We start from the raw sequence: 13,076 nt of genomic DNA, 5'->3' as shown, positions 1-13,076 counted from the left end.
CAATGGAAAAAATATCCTTGGTGAGGATTAACAAAAAAAAGAAACAGTAACAACAGCATGGAACAGTGGCACAGGAGTCATCCGCTTATGAAACATTGTATCCACATCATCCTCTGTGATGGTTCCCCTTTAAGACTCAGGAGGTCTCAGTACTGAAAAATTAATCCATGTCCCACATAATCCTTCAAGCCCTAAAGTATAAAGCTCCACCGATCTACATAAAAGAAACACCACAATTAATCAGGAATAAAAGTTACAGCAAGTTACACATTATGACACTACTCCAGGGGCGCTGCCTGGCCTCCCTGCAGCTCTCCAGTGTGCCCCGGTCCTCACCACAGGGCTTTTGCATGTGCTCTTCCTTGGAACTGCCCCACACGGCCCTCCCCACCCCCTCATCCTCAGATCTCAGCTCAAAACCCCTCTGCCAGAGGGTTTCACAGTTTTTCCTTCTTTCAGAGCCCTTGTCTCAGTTTATTACATGTGAATTAATGTGATTCTATGTTAATGTCCTTCGCCTTGTGAGAATCTAAGCTGCAAGGGGTGGGGACTGGGTCTGTTTTACTAGCCACTGTATCCCCTTCCCCAGGACCTCTGCCTGACCCCACATGCCAGAAGGAGATGAACGTTTAACCCGTCACATTGCAGAGGCAGACAGGAGCTTGGGTCTCAAGGCTCTGTTTGTTTCACTGCAACATCCCCTCTAGCAGGAGGGGGTTGTTGCAAATGGTAAGCTCCTAGAAGTTTCTGTTTTATTCCAAAAGTTACTGCGCATTCTTAATGATTTTGCAAACACATTCCAGGTACCAAGACTATGATTTTTAGCATAATTATAGTAATTTCACTAGAAAAACCTAAATTGAGGCCATGACAGAGACAATAATCCCCTGAGATCCAATGAAGGGCAGCTGTCACTGTAAGTCGCCAGCGAAAGACCTGCTTTCAAAATGACAGGGCCGGTTCCTGATCCAAAACTCACTCCAGCCCACGGCCAGACTTCCCCCGTGGGCCCAGCAGCAGCAGAGCTGCCTAAGTAGCTCCGGCCTCCTGCACAGCTATTATTACTGAGCAATTTGTGCTGCTGGCATTTAGCAAACAACTAAGCACAATCCCAGGCGGAGGCGTTTGCAGCGTGGAGAGCCTCTCTGTGTCGGTGTAGGACAAAGACACTGAACGTACACTTGAAGCTGAAAACAGCCCCCGTGTTCCCGTTGACAATGCTGCTGCTTTTTTTTTTTATTATTGATTTCAGAGAGAGGAAGGGAGGGGGAGAGAGAGAAACATCGATGAGAGAGAGTCATTGATCAGCTGCCTCTTGCACACCCCCTATTGGGGATCAAACCTGCAACCCAGGCATGTGCCCTGACCAGGAATCAAACTGTGACCTCCTGGTTCAACACTGCTTCTTGTACTGAAACGGGAACCAGATCAGAAGCCACGGGAACTGTCCTCACAGGTGTTCAGACACGAAGCCACGGCCTCACTGCCACACACCCAGGTCCTTCCATCCCCTCAGGTACAGGCAGAGTGCTGAGTGGGTGGAGGCAGGGCTCCCACTACGTGGACTCGGAAGGCCCCCAAGGCGGAGGGGGTCTCTAGCTCCACTCTAGATGGACAACATTCACCTCCCTTTCCCTTCTCCCACGGACAAGACTGCCTTCAACACTGCAAACGACATCTTTTCACTAGTTTTCACGCTATGCCTTCTAACAATTGTCTTGCGATGAACAGTAAAAGCTCAAAAGACTTTTGCCTCATTAAGTTTTTGTTTCGATATAAGCAGAATGCCTAGCACCACGGATGCGCAGCCCCCGGACTGGTCCTTGAGCACATCTGATGGCTCCTGGGGTTCAGCTTGGGGACAGGGATACTCTAACCAGGACACCGATAGCTTAGGAGGCAAGGCCCAGGGCACCCGGGCACCTATGCAGGCTTCCTAGTCAGAGGTAGAGAGACTGCTGCTGGGCGTGGGGCGGGGGTGGGGGATGGGCAGGAATTGACAATCTGAGGGTCACCTGCCTGTAGTGGGTTAAGCAGAAGTAAAGCTCATCACATTGGTTTGTTCTTTCCCCTTGGACTAGATATGGGAGAAGATGGCTGTGTAGGGACCTAAGAGGTGGTTAACTGGAGGGAGGCAGGGAGGGAGAAGGGGGGAGGAAGGGAGGGAGGGACTGACTTGTAGTTTCACTCACTCATGCATTCATTGGTTGATTCCTGTGCCCGCCCTGACCTGGGATCAAACCTGCAACCTCAGCCTATAAAGATGAAGCTCTAACCAACTGAGCAACCCGCCAGGGCCAATTTTTAAAACCTTCCTTGTGTTCCTGGTGCCTGTCAAGCCTGAGTGAGGGACCCGGAGGAAACCCTGCCCAGACCCGCCGCAAGAGGCTGGCCCCCAGCACGTGGGGGCGGAGGGGGCTGGAGAAACGCAGTTAAACTCCACGCCAGGCTCTCCGGGCGCCGGCGCTGGGCGCGCTGGTCACACGCGGGCTCAGTTCCAAGGCCGCCCCTTCCTCCCCACCCGGCCCCATCCCGGTGTCACGCACGTGCACACGCGCCACCGCATCGCCAAGGGCCGTCCGCGTGGTCGGTGGAGCAAAGGCTCCGAGGAAACAAAGCGTTCAGTTTGCGGGAGCCCAGAACCATGCGGGGGCAGCGGGAGGACCTGGGGTTCCGGGGGCGGGATGGAGAGCCCCCTGGGTGCCCGCGGGCACGGAGCCGGCTCCGCACAAACTCCAGCACGTTCCCACCGCCCCCCTGCCCCAAGCCCGGGAGGTGCCTGTCATCCCGCCTCCTGTGGCCCCACAGGCAGGGCCCAGGCAGCTGGGGACGAGCCCAACGCAGCCACGGCGCCCCGCGGCCTCCCCGGGACGCTCGGCGGAGCGCGGGGCGCGCCCGCCCGGCTGCGCTCAGAGGGACCGGCGCGGGGACCCGCCATCGGGGGCGGGACCGGCTGGCGGCCGCCGTGTGTCCTCGGAGGCGGTCACCGGGGGGCTCGCCGGCGTCTCGCACGCCTGCGGGCTGGCTGTCCCGCTCCCCGCGGGGGCGCACTGCGGGGAGGGGGCTCCAAGTGGGTGCACCCCATCCTCACGCGGTCGCCCAGGACGGAGGTCCACCCCCACCCCCGCGCGCGAGCCCCGCATCCCCCCGCGGGGCGGCCACCAGCGCCCGTCCGCGCCCTCCCCCCGCTCCCTCTCCCCGGTCCCCGAGTTCGGGGCGTCTCGCCGCGGCCTGGCCCCGGAGCCGCCCCTACCTGGCCGCTGGGCGCCTCCCCTCCGCCTGGCGCTCACGCGGGCCCGGGACGCGGCCCCTCGCGGGGTCCCGGCTGCGCGTGCGCGCGGCCCCCCCCCCCCCGACACCTGTGCGAGCGCCCGCCGTCCGCGCACCTGTGCGAGCGCCCGCGGGGCCTGGGCACGGCCCGCCCCCCGCGCCCCCCGCGCCCCCCGCGCCCCGCGCCCCCCGCACCTGGGAAGCGACCGCAGCAGGCCCAGGACTCACCCGCGCCGGTGGAGGCCCAGCCGCTGGGAGGAGCGCGAGGCGGCGCGGGGGGCGGGGGCGCGGGGGGCGGCTCCTGTGGAGAGCGCCGGCGCGGGCGAGGCGGGAGGGGGCGGGGAGGGGGAGGGAGGGGGAGGGAGGGGGCAGGGGAGGGGGAGGGAGGGGGCAGGGGAGGGGGAGGGAGGGGGAGGGAGGGGGAGGGGAGGGGGAGGGAGGGGGAGGGGAGGGGGAGGGGAGGGGGAGGGAGGGGAGGGGGAGGGGGAGGGAGGGGGAGGGAGGGGGCAGGGGAGGGGAGGGGGGGACGGGGGAGGAGAGGAGGGGGATGGGAGACGGGGAGAGGAGAGGGGGAGGGGGGGAGGGGGGAGGGGAGGGGGTGGGTGGTCCGCTCGCCGACCCCTCCCTGGGCTCCCAGGTCCCGCAGGAGAGCCTGGAGGCGGGAGGGCCCACGTGGGAGGCGCATCACCTGTGCACCGGGTCCCCGGACCTGCTCCCCTCGTGACTCCTGCGTGTGAACCCCCACCCACCGCGGAGAAACAGAAGGCCCTGCCCAAGGCCTCCCTCTTCTGCGTCCACAGAACTCCTCTGGGAAACCGGGAAATAATCAAATTCAGTGTTTATACAGTTTTGTAAAACTTGGGATGAGGCATTGTTGACAAATTCAGTGGATAAAAACCTACTGCCTGCAGCCCTGGCCTGCGTGGCTCAGCCGCTGGGTGCCCTCCCCGCACCTAAAGGTTGTGGTTGGATCCCAGGGGTGCACAGGCCAGGCTGGGGCTCCATCCCCAGCAGGGGGCTGCCGGAGGCAGCAATCAGTGTTTCCCTCTCACATCACTGATGTTTCTCTCTCCTCCCTTCCTCTCTCTAAAAATCTATCAAAATTTTTTAAAAACAAGTCTGTTGCTTACATCCGTATAGATTTCAGAATGAGAGAAAGACATTCGGAACACTGATGTGGACAACACTAGGAACTGGTTCTTGATTCTAGAAATGTGGCCTCCACACCTCCAGGGCCCTGCCGGGGACCACGGCCCCTCGGAACCTGGGTGGCGTGAAGAGCGGTGGCCCAGGACACGTCTGGATGACAAGTCACCTCTGAAACCCACTCGGCTGCTTCCCCCGGCTTCTGTTCTTAGGTTGGACCCCTGGCAGTAAACACAGTTTTTAAAGGTTTTGTACAAAATAATATTAGATTTCCACAGGCACGGGGAGCCAGAGCCTTGACTTTGTCTTTCTTTTCTTAAAGTTTGCTTTTCACAGTCTTTGCCAGGATGTCTGTACCAGAGCTGGACCCCTGAGAACATCCTGACGGATGTTTTTGTTCCGCTGCTGGGTGGAATATTCCACGTCAGACTTGGGTTCAAGGAGGCGGCAACGGAGCAACTATTGGGATATAGATTATATTTAATTATCAGTTAACTCCAGCAAAAACACATCTTTTGGAAGCTAAAATAATTCCTGTCTTGCTCCATTTTTAGTTTGTTCAATGTATCCCCCAAACGCTTAAAATCTCCTGGGACCTGTCAGCACACCTGCTTACCTTCCTCACTGGGACCAGCCCGCCCTGTACCAGCGACTTAAAAGGATCTGGGTGAAGTTTAAAGTCACTTCCCAGCCATGCCTCAGCCCACACTCCACATTTTCTTCAAGAGCCACTTTGGGTGGACCCACAGCCTCGCTGCATCTGCTTCTGCGCCCACCTCTGCAGGTGAGCCTCCCGGGCACTCGGCTGTCCCAGCCACAGGGGCTGGCCTGGCCTGGCCTGTCTTCTGTACCATTCTGCCAGCTTCCGGCGATGGGGAGAGAGGTCACAGTTAACTTTTCTTCCTGCTGGGTTTACAATCCTTGGCATTGACTAGGTTCTCAATAAAGATTTATTGATGGAATGAAAAAAATACGTGCGTTGCCCTGGCCAGCGTGGCTCAGTGGTTGGAGCACTGGCCAGCCCACTGAAGGGTCGAAGGGTCGATTCCTGGTCAAGGGCACATACCTGGGTTGCAGGTTCAATCTCCAGCCCTGGTCGGGGTGCATGTGGGAGGCAACCAGTTGATGTGTCTCTCTCGCATCGACTTTTCTCTCTCTCTCCCTTCCTCCCTCCCTTCCACTCTCTTTAAAAATCAATGGAAAAAATATCCTCAGGCGAAGATTAACAAAAATAAATAAATGAGTTCACTTAGGCCCTACACCAACCGTGTAGTAAGTCAGGAGTTGGGGCCCTGTCTGTGTTTAGACTGAAGGTGTTTCGTCCTTAAAGTGCCCTGTGGCCCCTACAGGGACCTCTGGGGTCCCTGGAACAGAGCCTGGGGGTAACCATGTCTGGGGGGGGAACCATCCTAAGTGTCAAATAACATCTGTTTCAAGAGCGTTTCAAGAGTAATAACATTTTACTATTTCAATTCTCCACTGACTTGAAGACATAAAAGAATATCACAGTGCAGGCCCTGGCCGGTTGGGCTCTGCGGTTAGAGCATCAGCCTGAGGACTGAAGGGCTGTGGGTTCGATTCTGGTCAAGGGCACATATCTCAGGTTGCAGGCTGGATCCATGGCCCTGGTTGGCGCATATGCAGGAGGCAACCAATCGAAGTGTCTCTCTCACATCACTGTTTCTCTTTCTCTCTGTCTCTCTCCCCCTCCCTTCCACATTCTCTAAAAAAATAAATGGAAAAAATATCCTGGCTATTAACAAACAAAAAAAAAGAATATTCCAAGTCAAACCTGTGCCTGCAAACATAGTGAACTGTAAGTGGGGGTGTGGTCGCACCCTCCCCATGAGGACCGAGGTGGTGTGTGCACATCACTTAGAGCGGGGGACCTCAGCCCCAGGGCAAGACAATGCCCGCGTCACGTCGGGTCCCATCACCGCTCCCCGGGGATGTGCAGCCGGTGTTTTACCTCAGCACATGGATCCCAGGTGTCCACCCAGTACTTAGATGCACAGGAGGGAGGTGGCTGGCCAGTCACGGTCCCTGGTTCTGAACCCTGTGGGAACAGACACTAAACACTGTGCTCCTATGTGTCCTAACGCCAAATACTGGGTAATAATTGCCCTGAAGCTTTTAATAGCCCACACGAGTTTCTGCTCCCCCTGCCTTCCAAAAAGCAGCAGTTAAATTCCAGTAGCTGTCAGGAATGGATCCAATTGCTACAAAGTACTCTCAGACTCTTGGCATGAAAAATTAATTAGAATTTCTGGGAGCTGGCGTTGGAGCAACACTCACTGCTGCACTTTAAACCTCTGTGTTTTGTGTGGAAGGAAAGCCGCCTTCCCCACAGCTCACCCCTTCAGGCTCCCCCCTCCGGCGCTGATGAACTTGGGGTGCACTTGCCTCTATTGTGAGCTGCTTTCCGAATACCCTGAAGCTCTTCCCTCTGTCTGAGCTGCCCCCAATGTCTCATAAGCCAGTGCTGAGAGCTTTGCGCTGGGAGAGCGCTCTGCTCCTTCGAGCTCTGAAACATCACTGATGACTGGCTGCCACTAGCACCTGTATGACCCTGTGCTCGTGGGTCACTGCAAACACCCCAGGCTGCCTCTGGGTGCAGATAAGGCTCCTGTGGGCCTGATTTGAATATTTAGAGACCTGCCTATAGCCAGAAGCCCGGCCCATGTTGTGAAGCAGCCCACGCACGCTCAGTGGCTGTGGCTCTGTGGGCGGAGGATGCCACGTGGACGGCATGCCCACCTCCTCTGGTCCTTCCTCACGTCCTCCGTGGACGTGTGGCTGCTGTGCACGTGCCTTCAGTGGCCTGAAGCTACCAGGAGGCAACACACTCTTGTCAAGGGAGCAAATATACGACCACCATGTGGCCAGTCCGTTTATTAGTGTTGATCTTAACAAACCTTCTTCGAAAAGAAATAAAAATAAAAATGTAATAGTTTTTAAACTATTTTCAAGGTATTTAAACTGTTTTCATAGTCGGGTCTAAATAACAAATCCTCAAAAGTATGAACTAACTAAGGACCCTGCAATCACACGGCACACTCTAGTTAACCCCAAGTTAAAGGTCCTTGTGAGCTGAATTGTGTCTTCTTCAGAGAGACTTGCTGGAGTCCCAACCGCAGGACCTCAGGATGTGCCCTTATCTGGAGAGGTGAAGTCGTTAGGGTGGCCCTAATTCAGTGCGACCGGTGTCCTTGTAAGAAGAGGAAAGTCAGGGACAGACACGCACAAGGAAGAGCCATGTGATGGCGGAGACAGACTGCCATGAGGTGGCCACAAGCCAAGGACGGCAAGGACACTGGCAAGGACGCCAGCAAAGAGCAGAGGCCAGAGAGACCAACGGTCTCCCCGGGGCCTTCAGAGGAGCTCTGCCCACGACACCCTGACCTCAGACCCGAGGCCTCCAGACTGAGAGAGAGATGTTCCCGCTGTCTGAAGCCCCTTGGCCCCGCCCTGTGCCCTTGGTTACAGCAGCCCTCCCGTGGCCTCGGTCACGGCAGCCCCTGTGGCCTCGGTCACGACAGCCCCCCCATGGCATCCAACATGGCAGCCCCCCCCGTGGCCTCCATCACAGCAGCCCCTGTGGCCTCGGTCACGACAGCCCCCCCTCCCGTGGCCTCCGTCACAGCAGCCCCTGTGGCCTCGGTCACGACAGCCCCCCCATGGCATCCAACATGGCAGCCCCCCCCGTGGCCTCCGTCACGGCAGCCCCAGCAAACCGCTGCAGAGCCTGTGCGTCTTTCCCGTCTAAGCCAAGCTTCCCAGACTACCTGCTGTGATGATCAGTTAGCTGTTTCCTTATTTTCAATCCATGAAAGTGAATTATTAGGCAAAGAAAAAATGTTTAAAACACACCAAGGACAAAGCAGTTCTCTTAGTATTAAGTTAGACAGATGTAAAATCATCCCGTGACCTCAGGTCAGGGCTGGCCGAGGCTGCAACACCTCGGGGAGCCCAGCTCCAAGGATGCCTGTCCCACGAAGGACACACAGCAGCAGCTGCTTGTCCCTGAGAAACCCCCGTGTCAGGGCCATGAAGGGACCACAGCACATGATGCGACTGAAATACCCCATACACGGTCTTTCCAAACAGTGTGTCACTCTGCAGTTAGGGGTGCACTTATGAAAAATTAGGGTTTTGAGGGGGTGAAATGTTTGTAAATGGGCTCTGAGCTACATCCAGCGAGTACACAGGGAAGCCTCCCAGCCTGCCGGCCACCTCCCTGTCCCCATCTACATGGTCCCCTCCTGCTGCTCCCTGGGCTCCAGACGCTGACATCAAACCTGGGTGGACGCCCCATCTGGGAGACCCAGCCCCGGATGTGAGGCTGCTCCTGGTTCTGCACCGCAGTTCTCCTGGGCTGGGCCTATGAGGACCCTGGGCCCACCCAGATAACCCAGGACGTCCTCTCATCTCAAGATCCTCAGTCTAGTCACATTTGTGAAGTCCCATATTTGGTGTCTGGGAACTAGGGTGAGGACACCTTTGGGGGTGGCATCCACCACAGAGTGGGGGTGCATCTGGTAAGCAGCCGAGCAGCACCCCAGACAGGTCGGGGAGAGACCTGCCTGACTCCCTCTGGTCTCCCCCCTCCCCACTGCCAGGGCAGGGCCCATCGCTGCAGGTGGCCACAGGTGGGCTCTGAAGCAGAGAAATACGAAGCAGCGAGAGGACTGTGGGTACCCACAGGAAGCACAGCCCGCAGGGTCCTGTGTGATGGACACAGGCCAGCGGGAAAGTGTCGACACGCCCGGCTGCCTCCTTTCTGAGCACAGCGACCTGCCTGGCACACAGGGACCTCCCACACGTTATTCTAGTCTACTCCTGTCACCTGGCGAGGTCCACCCAACTAACTTGCTCACAAAGGAGAAAATGGAGGTGCAACCGCAGGCCCGTGGGTCCCTGGGACCTGGGGGGAGCACCCTTGTCTGAGGAAGCCTGTCCCTGGAGGGGTTGGTGGGGGGTCTCTGTGACTGGGACGTGTGGAGGACCCACCCTCCTTCACCCCGGTGCCACCTGGGTGTGCTTTGCTGATCCCACCTGAGAGCAGGCCCAGGAACTGTCACCTGCCGCAGCGTCTCTCCCCCTGGCCCAGGGTGAATTTGCATCTCTCCTGGAGACACGCCTGGCCGCTCGGGCCGTGCCCTGCTCACCCCTGCTATCCCCAGTTCACGACGGAGACAGGACAGTTTATAATCAAATTACCATGTGGAGCAATAACCACACCGGCCCAGAAGGAAGCCCAGGTGTGTGGTAAATGGGAACATGGGCCCCTTCCGGTGCTCCAGCTCCCCTTGCACCCTGCGGGGACAGATGAAGGCCATCGGCAAGAGACGGTGAGACCCTGGGAGCCTGGCCAGCTCCTCAGTCAAGAAAACAGCCTTTTGATCTCACACAGCTTGTGCTCGGGGGACATCCCCCACCCCGTGTGCCTTGTTCTCTGTACCCTATAAAATCTTGTGCTGGGAAAGTCTGGATAGCGGCGAAACTGGCCAGCCGCCCCCCAGTATGGCCCCTCTGCAGACCCCGTGGGACTCAGCAGCTCAGCTTCATGGGTGGCAGCCAGTGCAGCAGGAAACATCACCGGTCTGCTGCCTCCAGTGCACACTTAAGTCATGATAAACCCGTCCTCACGGCCAGTTCTTTCTTTGAAATCCAAGAACAATATGCTGAGGTTTTCTGGGACCTCAGCAGCTTTCATAGCACCAGGACATCTGCAAAGAGCAGGACCCCATGCTCACACCCAGCAGGACCCAAGCAGCTGGCTTTTGGTGGAGGGAATGAGAGGAGGCCTCCCTTCCTGATGACCAGCGGGTGCTCCTGCCTCCATACTGACATTCGCGGCCGTCCTGTGCATAAGGGGTGCCCGCCAGCATCCCGGCCCCCACACTGGATGCTCAAGGAACTCATTAGTAGTGACAACCAGAAATGTCCCCGGGCACTGTAAATGTCCCCTTGGGGGAGTGAAAATTCCCGGGGTTGACAACCACCGAGCTAAAGACAGAGCAGGATCCCATATGTTAGCACCAAAAAAAACCCCCAAACGAAACAAAACAAAACCAAAGGACAAGCAGTTATTTTTAGATGAGTCTTCATCACTTACCTAACCAGGGCCCTGCACACAGTCTGTCCGGGCCTCACTTCTCATCCGGGTGCACGACCAGCACTCCTGCAGGTGCCAGGCTTTCTGGGTTGCTTCTCCGGTTACTGTCCCCTCACTTCCCGGGTCCCCAGGCTCTGCGCCCACCCACGGTATCCTAGGAGCCAGGGAAAGCCCAGGCGGGGACAGAGCAGAGGCACACGCCCACCTTCATCTCAGCTGCCCTCCCCACCCTCGGCCTGCACACAAACCCCCATGCTCTGGGCTCCTGCCTTCAGCCATCGAGCAGCATCCTGGGGCAGAAGATGGCATCTCTGTTCCCCTCACAAAGGCAGCTATGCCAGGCCTGGTGCTCACTCTCCCTGCAGGGGGCTCTTTGGAGCAGAATTAGACACCCCCAGATCTCAGAAGCAGACAGTCTGGTGCAAAATTTCCAGCCAGCAAACCACTCCCCCGTGCGCTGAGTGCTCAGTTGTCCCTGCGATTTAAATCAAGCTGCAGGAGCTCGGGGTTGCACAAGATCCCTGATTTCTGTGAGCACTTTCTATGTTTGCTTCGGCCCCTGTCTGGGCTCCAGAGATCATGGTTATGCAACCTGGCCAAGCCCCCAGTCGCCAGCAAAGGGCCCACGGCTTACCCTTCATTCCGTCATCCCAATTCTGGCAGGTTCCGCTGATGGACGTGGGCTGACTCCAGTTCCTCTTGCTGTCTCGGGAATGGACGGTCAGCGCTCCTGACCACAGTGGTCCCCACCAGCCACCTGCCTGGGAACCACCCGGGGATGCACACCCCAGTGCCCAGCAGCTGCCACTCCCTGGCAGAGTCGCCTTGGGCAAGACACCGGAACTCCGAGACCCGGTGTCCTCATCTGTGAAATGGGGAGACGAGGCACCCACCCCACAGGGTTGTCCTGGAAAAGCCAGCTGATGCGTCTTCCTTGCCCTTCCCAGGCAGGTGTGGAGGCGGCTGTGGGGAGGGGATGCCGGAGCGGCAGGAGTCCCGGTCCCTCCAATGCTCACAGTCACCCTTGATTTACAGGTGACAGAGATGATGGGATCCCATTTCCTGCCCACTCCGCACGTCCTTGTTAGGAGCAAATGGAAGTGGCACCCAGTTCAGGCCCCGATGGCAGGGAGGTGTGTGACCCCACCTCCAAGCACCCGGGTGGCACTTTCGCGCAATAGAGAGGCTACAGAGAAACCCCTGGGCCTTCATCCCAACAATAGCTGCCAGGTACCCAGAACACTCCAAGCTGCTTCTCAAGGGTTAATTCTTCCCACACTCATTGGACAGAGTCCCAGGGAGCAACCGAAGCCAGACCAAGGGCCCTGCCAGCTGCCTCCTGTCTTTTCCGCCCGAATAAACATGGTCCGAACAGGCCCTGCAGGGAGGGGCAAGGAGCCTGGAGGACTGTGTGTGACGTGTGCATGTGCGTGCATGTTCATGTGCTGTGTGCACGCATGTGAGTGTACATGTGTGCAGGGGTGTGAGCATGTGTGATCATCTGTGTGCCAGTGTGTGTGTGCATACGAGTGTGCAGGGGTGGGGAGAGTGTGGAGAAGTGACTCTCACCGGGACCAGCAGGGCCTGCGCCTAAATTAGAACCGTTCTGCTGGGTGTGGACGGGCATTTACTTTCAAATAGCGAAGTGCCTGGAAACCGTCCAGGAGAATGGTACATAATCGCTCGCTCGTTTTCTTAGGACAGTCACTCCGTTTTTAAGAGCGAGACTAAGGAAGTGGCTGCAGCCCCCACACACGGTGCTTCCCTCCACACCGCGCCCGATGCCTGACGGACGGGCCACCTCACGGCAGTGTCTCCACTGCTCAGCCCTTCACCATCAGAAATCCATCTGCATGAAGCACTTCCACCCACGTAAGGCCTGGAGGCCACAGCCCCGCAAGGTCAGCAGGGCTTCAACTGTGGCCATTTTACAGATGAAAAAACGGGGGCCACGAATTATCCCTCCTTCCTCAGGACTAAGGAATTCTCATCTAACCCAGTTTACAACAATAATGATTTACAGAAAAAGATACTTTAGGACGTGATACAGAAAATCAAATAAGATGGCTCCATTTGCAAAAATCCATTTCCATCAGCTTCTCAGAGCCAATGTGGACCCGCCCACTCAGACCTGGGCCCCTCAGACCTGGGCCCCGCTGGGTGTGAGGGGCAGAGCTTGGCCTGGCATCGCCCAGGGCAGGAGGGGAGCCAGTGAGCCAGGCCACGGTGGCACGGGCCACAGCAACACAGTCCTCCGTGGATGAGCATGTCTCTGAGCCACTGGGCAGAGGCTTCAATGAGGCCCAGCTCACTGCGCCTCCTGCTACCAGGAAGGGCCCGGGCTCTGCACAGGCTCCAGGCGAATGAAGGGACACTGCAGCCCCAGAGGGTCGCTATTGGTAGCACGGGCTCGGCAGGACTCCAGACACGCGTGCAGGTGGCGAGCCGCTGCTCCCTGAACGCAGGTCTCCGCGCTCAGCGGGCAGGTTCCTGACTCCCGCTCATTTATGCCGCAATGTCTTACTTGAGATCGTGACGCAGA

The sequence above is a fragment of the Miniopterus natalensis genome, chromosome 2 (genome assembly GCF_054644295.1).
Source record: "Miniopterus natalensis isolate mMinNat1 chromosome 2, mMinNat1.hap1, whole genome shotgun sequence".
Taxonomy (NCBI): Eukaryota; Metazoa; Chordata; class Mammalia; order Chiroptera; family Miniopteridae; genus Miniopterus; species Miniopterus natalensis.
This window is presented reverse-complemented; position numbering follows the sequence as displayed.